The sequence below is a fragment of the Papaver somniferum genome, unplaced genomic scaffold (assembly GCF_003573695.1).
Source record: "Papaver somniferum cultivar HN1 unplaced genomic scaffold, ASM357369v1 unplaced-scaffold_8, whole genome shotgun sequence".
Taxonomy (NCBI): domain Eukaryota; kingdom Viridiplantae; phylum Streptophyta; class Magnoliopsida; order Ranunculales; family Papaveraceae; genus Papaver; species Papaver somniferum.
The window spans coordinates 879,879-884,850 of record NW_020650970.1 but is presented as its reverse complement, the minus strand read 5'-3'; the positions used below and the strand labels follow the sequence as shown (position 1 = coordinate 884,850).

The 4,972-nt window shown below is 35.2% G+C and overlaps 1 long non-coding RNA gene across 1 annotated transcript; it reads right to left on the bottom strand.

The window, feature by feature from the left end:
• Nucleotides 1-3,415: 3,415 nt before the first annotated feature.
• On the bottom strand, nucleotides 3,416-4,599 carry LOC113344832. The gene is made up of 2 exons (XR_003357922.1): nucleotides 3,803-4,599; nucleotides 3,416-3,677 (listed from the first exon to the last, which is right to left on the bottom strand). It is a non-coding gene; the product is annotated as an uncharacterized LOC113344832 (long non-coding RNA).
• Nucleotides 4,600-4,972: the final 373 nt, after the last annotated feature.

The window sequence follows — 4,972 nt, the reverse complement described above, 5'->3', positions numbered from 1 at the left end:
AAGCTAAATCACGTTCATCTTGAACTTTAAGGACAGTTTCTTGGAATTTTTCTAGTGTTTCCGCACCCTTGAGAGCAACCTCATCTTTTTCATTAATGAGTTTGTTCTTCTTTACTTCCAAAACCTGAATTATCTTCTTATTCTCGTGAAGACGACGTTTGAAGTTATTAAGAGTAGTTAATAAGGGTTTGTGATCCATTCTAATAGCAGTATACTTCATTCTTAATTCCCCCAGATTAAGATTCTCAAATCCTTTAGTAGGATAATTATTTAAAGAAGAATTAAGATGTTCTAAAAGATTTTCCTCGTCAAGAAAGTTAGATGCCTCATCAGAAAGGTTATAAATATCTGCGAGTATAGAAAAATAAGAAGTGCGAATTATCACATAAAGCAGGGAGAATGAAAAGGTTAAAGATTACGTACCAATAAGTTCGTCATTCCTCTCTCGATCCTTGCAAAGTAATTCAGTGTTGGCAGAATTTTCAGTCTTAAGTTTGGTATTTTCTTTCCCCAGACTGAGAAGTTTCCTCTGGTAATCCGAAGAAACTGCATAGGATAAGCGAGATACCTGCGAAAATATAAGAAAGGTATTATGTGTTGGAAAGGAAGACTAGAAAGAATATAAAAGAAAATATGGATATATAAATAAATTCATATTGGAAACTTGGATTTACTGCAGAAGCAGCTCCGCGAAGAGATGAATCATCTAAAATAGGAGCGTCGCAGACTTTCGAGACCATTCCAAAAGTGCATTGTAGATCACCATTATTAAGAGCCGACATTGGATCAGAGAAAAGGTTGGATAATTATTTCATTGAAGAAGAGATTGATGGATATTCAGAAGCAAAAATATCGTCATCACTGGATTCAGAACTTGAAGAAGGGTAGAATTCTTGCGCTTCTTGGAAAGATTTGAAGAAGAGGCTTTAGACTCAGATTTAGACACGGGTCTCTTGGGTTGCTTCTTGATTTTCCCAGTAGTCTCAACATCCGAAGCTTCAACCTACGCGAATAACCAAAATAAGAAACAGAGGCAACAATATTGTTTAAGTTAGATAAAGGATGTTTCTTACTTCCTTATTCTGCGAAGATGACGCATTATGTGATGTCTTGGCTTTCTTAGCAACCTGAAATCAGAGAAGTAGGAAAATAAGAAACAAAGAAAATAAGATTATGCGAAATTAAGAGTATTTATGCGAAGATCGTATACCATCTTCTTATTCTCATTCTCGGATAAGGCAAATTTCCAAGGATGATAAGAAGAAAGTTTCTCAGGAAGGGGAAGGTCAGAACCATCAGCAGCTTTGCCGGACACATAAGGACCTTCTAAAATAACGGGAAAATTAAACCAGCATGAATCCTTAGATCTGCGAGCAGTACTATTAGATTTGTCGTTCCAATCAACATCTCGCATAATCTTCTTGTCTTCAGAAATACCATCTTTCCTTCTTAAACGAACGACCCATTTAGTTGATTTGTTTTTCATGATCGCAACATAGTAATGTTTGAAGAAATTATCAAGAGTATACTCTACAGGGTTGATGGATTTATCACGGTATGATTCATGTCGCACTTCATAGGAATAAGAAGTTCCTAATCCTACTGGACGACGAAAATATTCCAAAGCTATTCTAATAGCATCTCCACTTAACTGAAATATGCCCCTTGCGAATCGATCATCAGAAAGAATTTCGTAGAATAAGGGTATTTCTGGATCATACAATGGAATATGAAGGTTATTCAAAAGTTTTCCTAATGAAACGATGATCCTTTGATTAGTCCATTGTTCGGAATTTATTAACTCAAGATTGAGTTTGCATGAATAATCAGATTTGGAAGGAAGAGAAAGTGTATAGTCTCTTGCGTCAAATTCATTCTTCAGTTTGGTGAATTCTATTTCCATCTTTTTACCAGCATGAGCCATTATAAGAATGGTAATGACAGATATATAGGTAAAAGAAAATGTATCTTAATCAGATTGATGAAATCACAGTTAAGATGCATAAGTGGAGGGAAAGAAAAAAGAAGGTAAAAAGAAGAAAAAAGAAGATGAAAGAAGATATATAAGAAAAATTTATCTTCGTTTTCCGAGATTTTATCTCATTAATGCGAAGAATGAATGGATAGAAATAAACGGTTGTAAGGACGTGTCAGATAACGAATGGATAAAAAGACATGCGTCAATTAGGGAAGCTCAAATTCTGGAAATGTGTCGGCAAAGCAGAATATGAAAATTTGAGCATGTGCGATATTATTGGATGGAGATTTCTCATATCGCTCACTTTATAGAGAGAACGACATGAGAAGAGGCAAAATGTAGGAGTGAAATATCGCATACTCCATATTTGTGCGAAGTAAAGGCCATCCAATGTAAGCGTAGATCATCGCACATGGTAAAAATAGGATGACATATTCGATGATGTCAGCATAGTCACGAGTAAAGTGTGATGATCTGTGCGAAAGTGTAAAGTATGCGAAGTCGAGCGAATGTACATGAGCGACTGTAACGCACAGTGATTCCGAAAATAGGGGATCTATTAGCTGTCATCCACTATGTATCACCCTATATAAAGGGAAAGAAACTGTGTAATGGGAGATCTCTAGAGTCAGTGTGAGACAAGAAATTAAAACAGAGAAAGTTTATTTGGAGAGCAAGAAAAGTCTTTGTATTATCTTATTCAACCTTAAGATCTTAATGAATAAACAAATGATTTTCACCATGATTTCTTAGAGTGTTACTTAATCTTGAATGGATGTGGTTGTAGGATTTCCTACAACTACACCATGCACTCTTCTCTTCCTTTTAACATCTTCATCCCAAACTATACGCAACAGCTTCTTCTTTTTCTCTAACAAAGCACAATAGCATCAAGGCCTACTATTTATGGATATGGTTAGTCTGCGCTCAGTTCACCTCAGATTTGTAGGTAAATGACTTTTGATTCTTTTGTACATTTCGGATCGTCCCTCCGCTAATCGATCCTCCCGTTACCAGAACTAACAGTTTGAAGTCATTCAGATTTGCTGACCTTTTCTATTCTTGCAAACACTTTCAATGATGAAAATGATGCCACGAGGTATATCATTTTGTTGCACCTCTTGTAAACTGTGTGGTAGACTAACACCATATGCTGAGACTTACTAATGTTCGATCCTTGTAAAGGAAAGCTTTTAGAGGGAGGTAGTAACTCTTTTTCTTGTTAACTTTTCAGCTTTTGTAACATTGCAGATATGGCTAAGGGTACAGTTTCTGATAGTAAAAAATGTGGGATAATTGGAGTTTGGTATTCAGATTTAGACCAACACTAGGTTTTGGTCTAACATTTGTCCAAAATTAGGGCTTGGTACCTGGACTGAACGTTGACCCGGATTGACATTTTTAAGTCTTGATTTCTGTCCAAATATTATTAAAAAATTGCCAAACAAAAAAATAAAACAAAATTGCCAAACCAATTTACAATCATGCCCTTAATTTTTATCAACAATTACATCATAACAATCCAAGGAAGGGAATCATCTTCTGTTCTTTCTCTAAAGCCATCAGCACCATCTCCATCCCCGTTTTTGTCTCTCTATCGCTACCAGTTCAACCACTATGTCTATCACCATCAAGTTTCCACACCGGAGTAACTAATTCAGTGCCCACATGACCGGAAAAACACAATCACAACTTCTTTCTATTAACAGCAGAAAACATCAATCTATTTCAATTTCTTAATCTCTTAACTACAAATAGACAATAAAAACACAATCAGAGCTTATTATACATAAGTAGGGTAAGTGGGAAAAAGTTCTTCATTACAATTTCATATATTTCATTCTCCGTTGTCATTTGTCCCTTAGCATCGCCATATCCCCCACCGATGTAACAGCTCCCCAACTAATCAAACACCAGAAAACAAAATAACAACATAGACTTGGGTTTCCATGTACAGAAGTTAGGGTTTTGATTTAGCAAAATTGGGTAGAAATTAGGGTTTTGGTTTTGATTCAATGAAATTGAGATTATAATTTGATCGGTAAACTAGGGTTTTGTTCGATTCGGTAAATAATTGTTTGTTCAATTCATAAATTAGGTTACAGTTTAGTGAAATTGAGATCTTGATTTGAATCACCAAATTAGGGTTTTGTTTGATTCGGTAAATTAGGTTTTGTTTGATTTAAAAGTTGGGTTTTGATTTGGGAGAGTAATTCATCTAATGGATTTGTGAACTGAAGAAATCAGGGAAGAAGTTAATAGAGTTTGCGGCGTTTGGGTTCTTGATAGAAATCAAAGAAACTGGATTGATCAACTAAACAAAAACAAATTAGAGAAAAAGAAGAAGATGAAGCAATAACTAGTAAACGAAACTTGGATATGATTCTAACCTCTACTTGACATGTGAGTTGTTAAGAGTGAGAGATGCAGAACTGAGGCAGACTGGCAGAGGAAGAAGACGAAGATTGAGCGGGATATGGAGGCGGAGGAAAAAGAGTTATAGTATTAGGATTATTGCATCCTAGCCGTTGAATAAATGATTTTATTTTCAATCGTTGGATTTTAGACCCACCTCAGGGATATACTTGTAATCTTAGTACTTTACAAATTTTTATTTCATAAATTTAATTAAAATGTGGTCATTAACCGTCAATGTGGGTCAATGTCTGGTCCAGGTACCAAACCCTAACGTTGGACAAATGTTAGACCAAAACCTAGTATTGGTCTAAACCTAAGTATCAAACTCCTATTATCCCAAAAAATGTTCATGGCAAGTTTTTTTTTTTATTTTTTGATTAATGAATTATAAGTTTCTACAAACCGGGTTTGATCCTTCTTTTTGAGTATTTACAAACCGAGCTCTTAAAATTATATTTAGCCCTCAACTTAATCGTAGATGATAAATTTTGCACAGCAAGTACATACCTAGGTTCTAATGATAAATTTATATCTCGTGAACAAGAGAAATCCCAGAAGAAGATGGGTGAATCTGAC